This window comes from Phoca vitulina, unplaced genomic scaffold (assembly GCF_004348235.1).
Source record: "Phoca vitulina isolate PV1807 unplaced genomic scaffold, GSC_HSeal_1.0 scaffold75, whole genome shotgun sequence".
NCBI lineage: Eukaryota > Metazoa > Chordata > Mammalia > Carnivora > Phocidae > Phoca > Phoca vitulina.
In genome coordinates this window covers 6,561,211-6,577,059 of record NW_022589778.1, presented here as the reverse complement: position 1 = coordinate 6,577,059, position 15,849 = coordinate 6,561,211, and positions in this window count along the sequence as shown.

Genomic DNA, 15,849 nt, shown 5'->3' with positions numbered 1-15,849 from the left:
ATAAGACAAACTTATTTAAAATACTCCATTTGACTATTTTCACAATCTTTTTCTGATTTTATGATGATTGGAAATTTCAGAGTAATATATTTTTAATTAGCTTCCTTATATTTTAACATGTTAGGATGATAGGATATTGAATTCAACGAGGTCATCAGTTTCAAATAATAGAGTCAAATTAAATTTAATGGAAGCTAAGAGTTAAATCCATGCTCATGAGAGAATGATTTTGGAGATATTATAACTCTCAGTAAAATATTCATCTCATCCTCAGTACTTCTTTTTCTCTCAAACCCCTCAGTCTATCTGCCATCAAGCTATGTCCATGCTCCTTTCAGGATGTCCCTCTAATTTCATTCCCAATGTTCTTCTAGTCCCTCAGTCACTTCTTTCATTATCCCCAATCATTCCTCACCTCAGCTTTTACAAAAGTAGTCTGACTTCACACTAGGCTGATCCTCTTATAATCATCCTCTGAATCACTACCAAAGTGATCTTCCTCAAATAAAACCTGGTCAAGTGGCCCTCTAGTAATTGTTCCTCAGGACCCCTCCCATCCCTAGGATAAGACCCCAAACTCCTTGGCATGGCATCCAAGCCCTGTTATGAAACAGTCCTCCAGATCTCTGGAACCTCATCTCCCACACTTGGTACCAGATACCCCGCACTCCAGGCATACCACACTCCTACTTTCTTTTCTGTACTTTCACACATGCTGGTACTGCCTTCCAGCATCCACTTCCTCTACAATGCTCCCTGGCAAGCTTACCTCATTCCAGATGCAACACAAATATTGTCCCCTTGTCAAAGAATTGCCCACTTCTTGCCTTCCAGTTGTCACCAACAAGAAGATAATGTGTAAAAACACTATGCAGGCTGGTTTCTATAACAGATTTCCTTGTAACACATTGAAGATACACAGTTGATCAAACGAGAAGGTAGTGGTTAAAAGAGTTTGGAGTCAGAGCTGAATTTGAGACCCAATTTCTTGGCCATAAATGTGTCTTTTGGGGAAAGTCCCTTAAGTTCATTGTCTCATTTTCCTCATTCATCAAGTAAAATTATATGCACCATAAAAGATGGTTGTGAGGATTTAATGAAAATATGTATATAGTGGAGCTCAGTACATAAAACATAGTAAATTCTCAGTAGACGGTAGCCATTGTCATTTTTATTATTATTGGATTATGAATTAATTAAAGAACATGGATTCTGTTCTTTAATGTGGAAAAGGAGAAAGGTATCCGATGGTTAGGTGTTGGAGAGAAAGAGGAATACCTCTTCTACCTCTTCTAATTAGGTAGGAGAGAAATAGGAAAGAATGGATATCAATGCATATGAATGTGGATTAAAATTAAAATCCCTACCCCATTTCCTTATCAATACTTTATTGTGTATAATAAGACATCAGTATATATAAGAACTCTGAAGAATCTAGAAATATCTATTGCTATAAAATTGCATTAAAATGGCACCATCTAAAATCCCATGTACAAACAAATAAAATGATTTGTTTAAAGAAAATTGTGCGTTGCAAGCCGTAAGACAAAATATTTCTTTTTAAAAATATTCTGTATATTCAGTTGGTTAAGCGACTGCCTTCAGCTCAGGTCATGATCCTAGAGTCCCAGGATCAAGTCCCGCATCGGGCTCCCTGCTCAGCTGGAAGTCTACTTCTCCCTCTGACCCTCCCCCCTCTCATGCTCTCTCTCTTTCTCATTCTTTCTCTCAAATAAATAAATAAAAATCTTTAAAAAAATAATAAAAATAATAAATAAATAAATAAGTATTCTGTATAGAGTGTCATTAACATCCAATATTTTGTCCAAAGGATCTTCAGTGTTCTGAAGTGAGGAGGATAAAACAGAAATGACTCACTGAAAGATTAAAATTGCTTTGAAGTTATGGTTTATATTAAAAATTAATGCAAAATTTACTCATCAATACATTGTTATATGTTTTAATATGAGGATACTTTTACTTGATATGAAGTAAACATTGCTGGTCTAGGAAGATATGCCATGTTCCTCACTTATCCCTGGCACACTGCTAAAAATCTTTGATTTGGTATAAGTCAATGTGTTTCAGGTCAGACCAAAAAACAACAAAGAAGTTTACTAAAATTGTCACTTTTTCTCGTTATCTTAAGTTCAAACTTACGTATTATGAGATTATCACACAGGATGACTGTTCCACTCCATTTTTTAATCAATCAAAAAAGCTCTTATGTATTAATCATTGAAAAAAACCTTAGTGGTTAGTCTACTTTTCAATTCCGAATCAGCTTTGGTCTAAGTTATGATAGTAATAATAATAACAATAATGAATAGTTGCTAATAAACATAAATGTAAATTTTTAAGAATTTCCCTGTGAAAAATGCGGACTTACTTTATTTCCCTGTACATATAAGTTCCACAGAGCCATGAATATGCTGATACATTATGCTATATAGAAATGATCCTAATGACTTTGTACAAAATAAAATACTAATAAATAATGTACTGATAGATAAATATGATAAAAATAAATTTATACAAAAATAATATACCAACAATAACCACGATAGATATAGATATAATAGATAAATTATTCTTTGCTTTACAAAGGAACTTGCTAGGATTTTCAATATGTTCCCTTGGGTATGATTTTTAAAGTCTTGGAACTTATAAACCCCCTTGAGATCTGATTAAAAGCTCCGAATTTCTCTTTCAAAAAAAAAAAAAACCCAAAACCACATCTTTACACATAAACCACATTTTGGATATAATCTTATGAAATAGACTACGACTTTTTTTCATGAATCCCAAGTTAAGAAGCACTCTCCTGGGGGGTTTAGAAGGTAGTCTGTCAGAAATTCAAATTCCAAATCACTTTTTAGGGGCATGAACAACACACAACAACCTGACCAGCTAGCTCTATAAAAACATAGATACTTTTGGAAGAGAAGAGACACCTTGGTGCCTAATAAAGGCCTTTTAACAGGTTTCCTAGACGCCGGAGGCTGGAGGGCAGCCTGCATATGCCTCTGGTTTCAGCAGGACTGCCTGCCGCTGGGGCTTGCCTTGGAAAATCGTTCTCAAGTCACTCCAGCCTCCACCCTTCCTTTACCTGGGGTGACTAATTTTGACGAGGTGAGAAATATCTTTTGGTGGTGTCCTCTTCCTGTCTATTCACATTGTGAAAAATCTTAGCAGATGTGATTTGCTTGACTGCATCTCTCCATGGTAATTTGCTTTCTGGATTCTATGACTTAGTCATAACCTTGTATCATGGATCCAAAAGCAACTATTCATGCATTTAACAAGTCCTTCCTGAGCTCCTCCCGTATGCTTAACACAGCGCTATTACGGGGGATCAAATAGTGAACTCACTGTCCCTGCCCTGATAGGGCTGACAGTCTAGTGAAAGAGATAAGCCATAATCCAAGAGAAGAGCACAAACAATTACAAGAGTCCTAGCGCTAAGCGGGACAGGTACATCGAGCTATGAAAGGACATAATTGCAATATTGGCCAAGTCAGAGGTCAGAAAAGGGATTGAATGTGCTGAGATTTAAAGAATGAGAGTTAACCAGGTGAAGTGAGGAGGAGGAGAGAAGCATTCCTGTACGAAGGCCTGTGTCCTTTTCTGTGTCCCGACTTGCATCAATTTGGTCTATACTCCAATGTTTGTATCTTGCTCAAACAGCCCGTACAAAGGCCCCGGGGCCAGAGAACAAACTAATTGGAGGTGCAGGTGTAGTTCATATTGCTCTTGCAATAACATACTTTGTCAAAGACTCAGGGCGCCGGGGTGCCCCTAGGACCGAAAGCTTTCCTCTCCTTCTGCGTCTCGGTGTGGAGGCAGTGTGAGAAGAGATGCCTACTACCCTCTGTGTGCTTCTGCACAAATCAAGCAATCACACCCTTCTCAGCTCTTGGTGTTTGGTGTTTTCATTGGGATAATTCATATAGGAACATTTTAGCAAATATCTCCATCAGGTGGTTGTAGAGACTTATAAACTGTCGTGGATGTAGGCAGTGGTGATAATTTCAGCAGTGGTGGTGCTAGTATTCTTTTCTAGAACCCTATCCTGCTCACTGCTTACCATAAAGTGATAAAATGGCAGGCACAGAGCTTCTGCTATGCCATACATGAATCTGTACAGAAAGCATCCTTTTTTTTTTTTTGGCTTCCATATGGAAACAAATTATTGCCACCGCATGTGTTAGGAGGGAGGAAGAGGGGAGGGCTGTCTCTAAGTTCAGGTAAAAGAACTAGACCTAGGAATTTGCAGAGTATTTTAAAGAGAAGCAAAACCTATTGGAAAACAAGAAACAATCAAGATGTTTGTTGTACTTGGAGCACACTTAATGCTTCGGCCAAGGCTGGAGCAAGACAAACATCTGAGCGCAGACCAAATTGAGTAAGGCGAGAGCAAGTCAGGACACAGAAGAGGATCCTCACATAGCATCTCTCTTCCCTGGGCGGACCTGGGGGGATCATCTTTAGTGCCCCGGAGGAGAGAGCAACCCCGCAGCTTATGTACCCCCTGGCGTGCAGAACATAGACGAAGAGTAAACTGTACCTCTGTCTCATCTCAGAGGAGGGTTTCAGACATCCCCAGCACGTCCCTTTCTGCCTTCCTAAACTCCCGAGTAAGAGAAATTCTTGCAAAGAGGTACCTCCACTTGGCAAATCCGTCCTGACTCTTGTCCAAGCCTGATGGCGAGATTGAACACAGTCCGCTAAGGAACCACCCTGACCTAATTCTGCCTTGATTTCTGTTTGGTAACCTATGTCCCCTTATATTACATCTTACTAGATCCTCATGTTCTCATCCAAATGTCTGGAGTAAGTTATCTATTTAAAGCCAAAGCCCAGTTGGTACTGTTTTGACTTGAGCCAGCTACTCCCCACGTTTATTGATCCCTTGTTTTCTCACCCATACACTGCAATGCTATCTCACTCACCAATGGGGGTTAGTGTTCACATTATGCTACGCTGTTCACCTTCCAGCCAAACAATGCTCCCCTTTAAGAAGCATCAGAGAACCAAAATTACTAGATGGGACCTGACTCAACTTGTTTCTCCATTGTAGCATAAGATTAAAGCATTTTTTCACCTACTTTCCCCCACCCCCACCTCTTCTTAATCCTCTATCCGGCTGATTCATAACAGCTGTTAAATAACTAGACATTTAGGTAAAGGCAAACTGAACCTATAAATCAATGCATGTGATATAATAACCATCTCTTTCCGGCGCAGCTTGCGCATACTGTCTTGGTTTGCTTTTTTTTTTTTTTTTTTATGCTGTCTTCAGCTGCAGCATCTGTATGAAGGGACTTAGTACAATTGTAAATACTCATCTCCAGGCTGCTAAAGCCATTATGGAAATGGATATAAGGAAACGAAACTCACAGTACATTGCTGGAGATGGGGTGGGAGATTTTGAAGACATATGTTTTCTCCAAGCTGTTAAAATCCTCCTGAGTGCGGATATTTGTTAAGGTTGTCTCGGTTGTAAACTACAGAAGCCAACAACCACTAGCTTCAGCAGAATCTGGGAGTTATGAGGATGCAGGACGTCTCACCAACCCAGCTGCAGGGATGCAGTGGGGCCTCAGAAAGGGACGGATACCAAAATCTGGAAAGCCATAAAAATTTCTCTCTACCTCATCTCTCTTCCTCAGTCCATCTGTTCATTCTTCTTGTTCTCTCTTGACTGGTTTCCTCTGTGTGAAAGACACTGACTGGTTGTTCAGCAAATCCATTTCCTTTTCTTCTGGAGACACATCAAGACTCTATCTCCCATGAGGTGTGACCGTGTAGCTCAATTCTGGCTTCCCCTTCAAAGGCTGGCCCACGAGAAGCACCTATACAATTCTCTATTTATTCTCTCTCTCTCTCTCCATCTACTGGCAGAATGAAGATGGAGACCCTGGAGGAAGGTGGGAGCCACAGGATAAAAGGAGCGGGGGCCCTGCATGCCTCTCTCTCCTATCCACCCCTCCCCCCAACCACCATGGACTTGATGTGACTGAAAAAGTTCTATCCTATTCCATTAAGCTATTAGAAAGATAGTTTGCCGCCAACCTCCCATCTCCCCACAAAGGGAACAAAACTTCTTTCTGTTTCTCTTAATTTCAAATTTTCAGGAATCAGATGGATTGAACCAATGAGTCAATTCCTACCCTGGATGCAATCAACTCTGACAAGGGAGGTGGGTTACCATGTACAAAACGGCCACTGGGGCATCAGCCATGTGCACGGGAACTTGTTACAAGAATAAAACCAAGCCTGAGATCTGAGTCCTTCTTCCAACTCTGCTGCTAACTCATTGGGTAGTCTTAATCAACTCACTTAACCACTTTGGGCATCGGTTTCTGCCTATCAAACTGAGACATTTAATATCAATGAATATCAGACTGAGACAATTAATATCAAACTGAAACTTTAATATTGTACAACCCACAAAGCTTCATACTACGCTTTCATGAATCTCAACTCCTCCAGGGTGAAATAAAGGTTTCCTTGAATTTTTTGTGGCTTAGCATAGAGATGCCCCAAATAGTACAGGACTTTTGGGGATTCTCAGATACCCTGTTCAGTGTCCTAATATTGTGGGAGTGCATGAAGATACCATTCTAAAAGTTACTCCTGTGCTGTTTGTGGAACATATTAATGGTTTTCTCTGCTGAACTTTCTTAGGGATTTCTTGGTTTCTGGGACTCTAGTGTACCGATTAAAAGCACAGATGCCAAAGTCAGATTGCCTAGGTTCAGATCTCCATTCCATCATTTACTAACTGTGGGATGATATTTACCTTAGGCGGTTATTGTAAGGATCTTTTTAAAATCACATATATATAGCTCCAGCACCTTGTAAGCGTTCAATAACTATTTGCTTAAAAAGTAAACTTAGCTCATCATTGTAGTTAATTATATCTGTCTACACCACTAGACTTTAAGCACCTAAAAGCCAAACACCTAGTTTTATTGAACTTTTCATCATTCAGACCCTTGTCCCGAGTCTAGTACCTAATCTCTGCTTAATAACTATTTTTAAATGGGTAAATGAATGAATGGTATTATGTAGAACATTTAGTTTGCCTTATGAAAATACAAATGGTGTGTATTTTTTCTATATATCTTTTTTACAAATAGTCTAAGGTATGACCATTCTTCTATTCCATGGTTCTAGCATGTGGCTGTAGACTAGAATTCCTTGGGGGACCTGGGGAGCTCTTTAAATATACTGATGCCTGGATCCCACCCAGATCTATTGAATTACAATCTTGGGCCAGGGGCCCAGGCATTAGCATATTTTTAATACCTCCCAGGGTAGCAGCCAGGATTGAGAACTTCTATTCCAGCCTATCTGGTTATATTGCAATGATATATTAACTATATGTGTCTTTCATTTTTGTAACTTAGATTTTTCTATTAGGCACAGTATTAGGGTTCTCCAGAGAAACAGACCAACAGGATGTGTGTGTGTGTGTGTGTCTGTGTGTGTAAACTGCCTTTATATATTTAAGCACTTTAAAATAGACTTTCTATCAAAAGTCTGTGTGTGTGTGTGTGTGTGTGTGCGCGTGCGCACGCATGTGTGTGTGTGTACATGGGGATGGGCAATTTAAGGAATTAGCACATGTGATTATAGAGGCTGGCAAATCCAAAATCTGCAGGGCAGGCATTAGGCTGGAGACCCAAGGAAGAGCTGTAGTTTGAGTTCAAAGATGGTTTGCTGGCAGAACCCCCTCTTCTTCCCAGGGGGTCCGTCTTCTTCTATTAAGGCCTTCAACTGATTGGATGAGGCCCACCCACATTATGGAGGTTAATCGGTTTACTCAAAGTCTACTGATTTAAATGTTAATCTCATGTCAAAAATACCTTCACAATAAACAAATAAAATAAAAAATACCTTCACAGAAACATCTAGAATGTCTGACTAAACAGCTGAGTACCATAGCCTCACCAAGTTGACACAAAATTAACCATCACAGGAATCTAGGACCTCAATTTTTGCTCTTTCCTCTGCTATTTAAGTGTTGTCCAGTGGCTTCATACATGCCTCAACAGGGAGTTTATAGTAATCTCTTTCCTTATGGTGGGGATTATGAGTGCTGTTCTGGAAGAAGCAGGAGAAGCAAACCTGAAGTGGGAGGGTTAACATCTGACTCAGAAGCACAGCTCTCAGTAGCCCAGGGATGATTCTGCATCACCTGCCTTTGTCTGCCAGAACTCTCTTGTTTCCCATTTGTCTCCCTGTGAATGTCTCTTTGGAAAACTGAGCTACTCTGTCTGGCAAATGAATGTACACATTCATCTGTTCTTATGGGAATTATATCCGGGAAATCTAGATTCAGCCCGGATCAAAACTGCCAGTGTAACCAACAGATTCTCCTCGGAATGTAGAGACAATGACTGTGTCGGTACACAATCACACTTCCCAAAAATTATTATTCCAAAATTTGGACCTGATCAGAGCGCTTAAGTAAAGGTGTAAAGTGTGTTTTACTAGCTTGGATAGATAAAAATATACTTCAGGATAAAATTTCCTTTAAAATCTTACTTACGATGCCAACACTGAAATTATTTCAGAAAGAACAATTGCTAAGCACCGACTTTTAGTTGATCTAGATTGAGTGGTCAGAATGTCAGAGGATCCGGATCTCCAGAAATATTGGAAATGTACTCAATTCACTTGACATTCCCAAGCATTGAAAAATAGTCTTTGTATCAAAAGTCTGACAAACGAGTTTTGTAGCCAAGATGACTTTCATACCAAAACCTCAAACTGGAATATAGTCTTTAAAATGAACCGGAATTTGTAAACAGTCAACGGTTTCTGGTTACTCCCTCCTGAGTGTTAACAATTTTTATACCTTTCATATACAGGGTCTGTATCATTGATTAGGTTGGTGGCTTGGTTTATAGATTGATTAGTCCTTTGAAATTTTACGTGAATCTTTGAACAATTATGTATTCCTATGTTAAACTGGGCATCATCTTTATAATTGAGCTAAATCATTAAAAACACATTAGTAATAATCCCACTTGTTAAAAAGATAATTAATGACTACAGAATTCATCATACTATCCCGATCTAAGTCCCAACGTCTCCTATCGCCAGACTGACAGGTAATGCCTGCTCTAAACTAAAAAGATCACTCTTTCTCCTGAGTGACTAAAAACATACTGGAAATATTGAGCACTTTTTCACAAAATAAAAGCTTTATATGGCATGTCTTTGTTCAAAATGAATTAAAATAAGGCATGTTTTGAAAGTTGTCATTAGATTTTGTCGGGGGGAGAGGGGGTAAGGAGCAAATTGATAGACTGGGAAGCTATCAAGCTTTTGGAACCCCTGCCCCATTGTTATATACAAGGAAGCTAAAGAGGGAATTTAAAAATTAATAGAAGCAAGAGAAACAAAGTTAATCTACATGATAAAGAACTGAGCCAGGCAGCAGGGAGGAGAGAGATAAGAAGTTAATCAGACTGGGTTTATGAGAGCTTTTGAGGACAACAGGAGAGGGGAGACAGGAGCATCTGTGGATGTTTTGGAAAAACGGATAGTAATAGAGATGAGGAAAAAGGATTTATTTTAAGGATATTTCCTGTGCTTCATAAATGTAGCTTTTTTGGCATTTTCAAGAGAAGTGAAGAATTAAATTGCTCCTCAATTATTTTGAATGCCAGACTGATGTTTCTCTGAACGTGATTCCACGCAGAGAAAGCCACAGGGAGGCTTGGCTTTATTTAGGTTACATTACTAACAATAATAATGTGCATATTTTTAATAAACCGAAGTAACATGACTTTTATTCAGTTGCACTCATATGGTTGAGATAAAGTTAAAGCTCTCTTGCCAGAAATGAAACAACCCATAATAAGCAGCTGGTATTGATGTCTTGCTACTGTGCAAGTTTAAGTATACTGGAGCTTATACATTGCGATCTTTTTAAAATGTTACCTGCATGTTTTATATTACTGATGGAGGTTTTAGACAGCTGGTATCAGAGTCAGATTAGAACTCAGATTTTCTTTTTTAATTTTAGTAGAATGCACCATACTACTGCTGCCTATTAAAAAAAAAAATCAACAAAAACTTAGTACCAGCAACATTTCTTTCATGATCTTTTTTTTTCACCAGGCACATGGATATGTTAAAGGAAAATAATTTTCGTAGAACACAAATATTTTTTATTGATCTGTTAAATTGCCATCAATCTTTTTTTTTTTTTTTTAATAATTTCTACACCCAGGGGCACCTGGGTGGCTCAGTCGGTTAGGCATCTGCCTTTGGCTCAGGTCGTGAACTTGGGGTCCTGGGATCGAGCCCTGTATTGGGCTCCCTGCTCACCTGGGGAGTCTGCTTCTCCCTCTCCCTCTGCCCCTCCCCCCTTCGTGCTCTCTCTCTAATAAATAAATAAAATCTTTATTTAAAAAAAAAAAAAGCTCTACACCCAACTTGGGGCTTAAACTCACAACCCCAAGATCAAAAGCCTCATGCTCTACCGACTAAGCCAGCCAAGTACCCAGCCATCTGTCTTTTTTTTTTTTTTAAGATTTTATTTATTTATTTGACATTGAGAGAGACAGCAAGAGAGGGAACACAAGCAGGGGGAGTGGGGGAGGGAGAAGCAGGTTTCCCGCAGAGCAGGGAGCCCAATGTGGGGCTCAATCCCAGGACCCTGGGATCATGACCTGAGCGGAAGGCAGATGCTTAACGACTGAGCCACCCAGGCGCCCCTGTCTTTCTTATATTAAACAGTTACATTACTTGATTACATATCAGTATTCTTGTTCTTTGCTATTCAAAATGTGCTGCATGGACCAGCAAGATTATCTCCTGGGAGCTTGTTAGAGAGGCAGAATCTTGGACTTCACTCACTCTTGGACATATTGAATCAGAATCTGCTTTTAACTTGATGCCCAGGTGATTTGTAATCATATTGGAGTCTGAGAAGCACTATTCTAATTCATAGAAGTCCTTCAAGTGAAATCAGTGACTACCTGTATTAGAATCACCTAGGCAGTTTGTCAAATACACACTTCCGGGATCTTACCTGAGATCTAGTGGGGCCTTTGAATACAAAGTCTTCATAATATTCTATGTAATAGTGATGCAAATTAAACCCAGAGGTCCAAAGTGCTTTGTACTTTTGTGTATCAATATTCTGACCCATCTGCTGCTTTGTTTATATTTAACTCTAAACCTATAGCCACGTGATTATTGGGTTTATTGTACTTAGTGGGTTTCCCTGGTACCTATTAGTACCCTATCCTTCCTGAGACATCCAAGGATGGGCTCCTTACACCTGGAAAACTCTGGGTTAATCTTACTGGCTTTTCCTGTCTTCCCATACCTCTATTCAATTACTGGGGGGTTTCTACACCTTGAGTGTGAAAAGTCCTTACCCAGAGAACCATCTGGGAGCCTCTCTCTAGCTGATTCCTGGGGCTCTTTCACGGGAAAGACATTTTTTAACTTCCAAAATATATATATATATATTTTTTAAAGATTTATTTATTTATTTATTTGAGAGAGAATGAGAGACAGAGAGCATGAGAGGGAGGAGGGTCAGAGGGAGAAGCAGACTCCCCGCTGAGCAGGGAGCCCGATGCGGGACTCGATCCCGGGACTCCAGGATCATGACCTGAGCCAAAGGCAGTCGCTTAACCAACTGAGCCACCCAGGCGCCCCCAAATATATTTTAAATTCATAATGTAGCACCAAAGGCTTTCAGCCTCGTGTAGGAGAGAGGGCAATGCAAGAGAGACTACAATACCTACTTCTAGTGCTTTCTCTGCCACCTATTAGCTATCGGCCTTAGGCAGATTATGTAACCTTTCTGAGCCTCCTTGCCTCATCTATGAAATGAGGATAATCTACCCGCCCGAGGGCTGGGCACTGCTCAAGTTGTCCTTTGAGATTCCTTCCAACTCTGAAATCCTTGATTCCATTATTCTGTCAAGTCAACATATATCATAGTAATCACCATCTTGTGTTTCTACACCCTTGACTTTTTCATCTCTTTTCCCCTCTAATCCATCATCTCCTTGAAATTACCCATGTACACCTCTCCCTTGTAACTATTTCTAGTCAAAATGGATTTAGAACATTCTTATCAGAGAAATTTACTTTCACCCTAAGTTTAAAATATGCTTGTCTTTAAGATAACTAGCGTGTCACAGTGAGAACATCACGCACATTCATTATCTATTTAAGTGGGTACAGGTGAAATGAATGGGTGTGGATAAAGAGCCATACTTGAGAAATTTAATAGTAGCCATTTAATTTAACTACACTCTGAGCTCATCCAAAATGCACAGGAACAAAACAATAAGGAGGAGCCTCGAAGATTTCACCTCTAGTGGGGAGGACTCAACAAATACCATTAGTGAATACCAAATATGTACATTTCAATGCACCTCCAGAACATGCAACCCAGACAGATAATTCCTTTATATTCCTGCCCATCAAAAAATGAACTGATCTCGTCTACATTTGCTGAGTCTATTAGGACTAAAAAAACACCTCGTTTTCATAGTCTCTAACATTTTCCAAAGTTGAGTAGAAGGACAAGATGCTTGTTGAACTGCAAAGAGACTTATCTAAGTGACCACTTAAACTTTGAAGAATTCTTGTTAAACATTCCCTGAATGCTGCACTTAAGCCACTGTCCAGGTACTCTGCTTCTAAAAGACTTTGTTATACTCTTTCCTGTTATATTTGAGTCTTGCTCTATAGATATATGGCTGCATGATATATTCATTAAGAGCAGAAATACTGAAATCAGACAGACTTGGCTTTGAATCCTGGCTGACTTACCAGTTAGATAGCATCGGATAAATATTCTAAGTTTTCCCATCTGCAGTTATGTTAATAATACCTTCCTTAAGAGAATATTGAGAATTAAAGGAAATTACGCATGTATATTATGGATTACATGTCCTCTATATGCCAGGCATGACGTAAGTGCTCAATATTAGCAGGGAACTAGCCAAACAAGCCACGCACCACCTTCATTGAGATGACATTCTAGTGGCCTGTCGTAACTCCTAGTAATCACTCAACTATCGATGATGATAATGATGTTTTTATTATTAAATACATATCAATTTAATCAAAATTAAATAATAAACCGCAAATGCGATTAAACATTTTTTTAAAGATTTATTTATTTTTATTTGGGGGGGAGGAGGGGCAAAGGAAGAAGGAGAGTCTTTTAAGCAGACTCCACACTGAGCAATGGAGTCCTACAGGGGGCTCCATCTCAAGACCCCAAGATCATGACCTGAACAGAGACCAAGAGTCGGCAACTCAACTGAGTGTGCCACCCACGCGGCCCTCCTATTAAACATTTTAAATGCACGGCAATAAATACTTTAGACTTTGGACTAAGTACTTTGCTCATCTTTAACAGCTTCCACGTGCAGCCTTTTCGAAGTCAGTTCCTGCGTAAAGGGGCTAAAACCCTGACGTACAGAGAAGCAGTCCTTGAAATTCCATCAAAAGGAAGAATTTCAAATGAGCTTTAAAATTCAAATTGTGTTGAAATTGCCTAGAACAGCAATATAGGGTGATGCTTCAGAACGTGAACTCTGGAGCCATTTTATTAAGTTTGATTCCAGACTCTGACACTTGCTAGCTTAATGACCTTGGGTAAGTTACTTAATCTACCTCTGTTTCAATTTTCTCATATGTAATATAACAATAACAACAGTTCCTACCCTAAAGAGTTCTGTGAAGATTAAATGAGTTAATCTTTGTAAGTCTCTTACAACAGTGCCTGGCACAGTGTGAAACAATGTCAGGATTGTTATTATCTATGCCACAAAGCACTTATCACTGGCATACGGTGAGAAACATGATACAGCAAAAATGAACTTGCCTGGCTGGTAGAGAGGAAATAATTCAAAGTCTTGTGAATGTATCTGTGTTTGGTTACCCTCTGCTGTATTTGCCAAATTATATTCCATAGTCCAGTTACTGCTGGACTTCTCAGAGCATTTAGTGTACTAATAATGTGTTCCCCAAAGGAAACACATTATTTCCCCCAATTATTTTACCAACCTCTTGAAGATTTAGTGTCAAAGGAAACAAAGTTTCAGAAACAATGATTGGGGTTTGGGGGGTGATCTTGAAAGGCACATGAAGTGTGCCTCAATTGTAAAAAAAAAAAAAAGTGTGTGTGGTGGGGTGGGGCTTGAACTGGGAGAGTGATTGGAAACTGGTCAGAAGGAACAGGTAAAGGGAAGGGCCCAGCAGTGTTCTGGAGCCAGCTCATACTGGAGAGTCAAGGGATACATTTTCAGGAATTTTAAGAGCCAGTTTTTAAACAGTTCTTCTAAAAACAACAACAAATAAAAAAATTATTTTCAGCTTTATTGGGGTATAATCGAAATAAGATTGAACGGTATTTAAAGTATACAACATGATGATTAGATGTATGGACGCATTGCAGGATTCTCCCCATCAGGTTATTAATATATCCATTACCTCTCATACTTATCTTTTATTATTTTTTTGTGAGAACATTTAAGTTCTATTAGTAAATTTCAATTTTAAAATACAGTGTTTTCAGCTGTAGTTAACCATGTTGTATAACTGAAAGTCTATACCCGTTTACCAACTTCTTCCTATTTCTCCATCCCCCAGCCCCTGGCAACCACTTCTCTACTCTAAACAGAGCCATTACTAAGAAATAAATTATATAAACTTACAATTAAATCTGTACTATTTAAGTGACCCTAAGTATTCAAAAGTAATTCCTTTCTAAGTATTTCCTGTATTTTTTAGTATCTCTGCTCGTGAGGTTATTACATCTATTGTTATCTGTATGGTAGCAATACTATTTTAACGGTGTGGTACTACACATTTCCAGTTCTGTTCAGTGACCTCATGTTGGTAGCTTGAAATGAGCCATAATAAGAGTATTTGTGCCACGGAAATGGACAAATGCTATGAATGAGGGCTTGATTTATTATTTTGTAGATTGTACTTAGGATGCAATGGAGAAAGTATTAATAACAGATTATACTCAAAAGCATATCAAGTCTGTAGTGGATACATCGTCAATAACAAAAAATTATGAAAATATTCTTTCAGTATTCACAATCTATCAACTGCTTCAGCAAAGAAGTCACCAACATCATTAATGATTAACGAGTAAGTTTCTGATGTACGTCTTCATTGCTTCACTTTTATCTTGTTCATTAACGTGAATGAGAGTATCACCCAACATTCATGTCAGACTAGTTATATGTAGGAGCGACTGTTTGGAAGGAGCCGGTTAGGTGAAGGACAGAAATGTTGCAGGGAGATGGGAATATCATTAGTAACAGTTGTATGGAACAGTGTGTAGTCCTCCCCAAAGTTATTTTATGCCGCAAATATTCACTTTGTTTTGTCCCTCTTTGAAAGGCCAAGAGCAACAATATTCTGAAAAAGGGTAGGGCTGTTCTTAAGTAATTTATTTTGGGGGCTCCAAAGACATGCTATTTTTCTCTCAGGTTAACCTCTGCAACAGTTAAATTTGTGTGTCAACTTGATTGGGCCAACAGATGCCCCGAAAGCTGGTTATTTCTGGGGGTCTGCGAGGGTGTTTCTGAAGGGGATTAACATTGGAATCAGTAGACCCAGTAAAGTAGCTTGGCCCTCCCCCCACCCCCAATGTGAGTAGGCATCATTCTATCCACTGATGGCCTGAAGAGAACAAAAAGCAGAGGAAAGAAGGATTTGTTCCCTTCCTGCCTGCTTGCTTGAGCTGGGACATCTTTTTTATCCCTTTGAACTGGAATTTATACCATCAGTTCCTCTGGCTCAGCCCTTCAGGCTTGCACTGAATTATACCAA